The sequence below is a fragment of the Solanum tuberosum genome, unplaced genomic scaffold, assembly GCF_000226075.1.
Source record: "Solanum tuberosum cultivar DM 1-3 516 R44 unplaced genomic scaffold, SolTub_3.0 scf00177, whole genome shotgun sequence".
Taxonomy (NCBI): Eukaryota; Viridiplantae; Streptophyta; class Magnoliopsida; order Solanales; family Solanaceae; genus Solanum; species Solanum tuberosum.
Genome location: NW_006239101.1, coordinates 1,014,270 through 1,015,010, shown reverse-complemented (window position 1 = coordinate 1,015,010; position 741 = coordinate 1,014,270). Strand labels below are relative to the sequence as shown.

Below are 741 nucleotides of genomic sequence, written 5' to 3'. Positions count from 1 at the left end.
TGTGGGGCTTGAACCTGCGACCTAAGCCACAAATCCTCCACCTTTTGCCACTTGAGCTAGGCCTTGGGGGCATCAGTGACATATAACGGGATAAATTTAGAGAAGGTAATGAGGAAGTCATAGCAACTACTCCGAATGCTGAAGACTGTTATCTTGTAGAAGTCTTCTCCCCTGCCCGCCTTACATCATGTGCATTTCCTGGAGAAATTTAAAGGGAGGCCCAGTGTACTAAGCTCCCGCGCATCTCCAGCTATGCGCAGGGTCCGGGGAACGGCCGTATCACAAGGGTTAAAACTATATAATGTTTTAAATATATATACATATATGATAACTATAAAATGTTTCTACAGTTCAAATTGTTTGAGTAAATGCCTTCTATGTGATGACGGAAGATAAAGAGGGGGAGAAAAACTCTCATGTAGGATGCTTCAAGAACCTGTAAAGTTATCATAAAAACATAGAGCCTGGATAACATTAGTCTACTTTGACTCTCTCAAGCAGTTCATCATACCTAAGACTACCTAGTTTGGCATCTAAATCACAATGTTTAAGTGTAAATGTTTTACCTTCCAAAATACCCAACACATTCTACATCTCACTTACTCTATTCATTCCAAAAACTACCAAGAACTTCTTTTAGAGTGCTGCTAACCAGTAGATAAGAAAACACAGGTACATAGAAATTCCATCTTGATGTCAACAAGACAGAACATTGTTGTGTGTGTGGTGGTGGTGGGGGGG

At 40.8% G+C, this 741-nt stretch overlaps 1 protein-coding gene across 4 annotated transcripts in view; it reads right to left on the bottom strand.

The window, feature by feature from the left end:
- The window catches only part of LOC102585399 (protein SHOOT GRAVITROPISM 6), a 52,532-nt gene that overhangs the window by 21,351 nt on the left and 30,440 nt on the right, over positions 1 to 741 (bottom strand). The window lies entirely within an intron of this gene.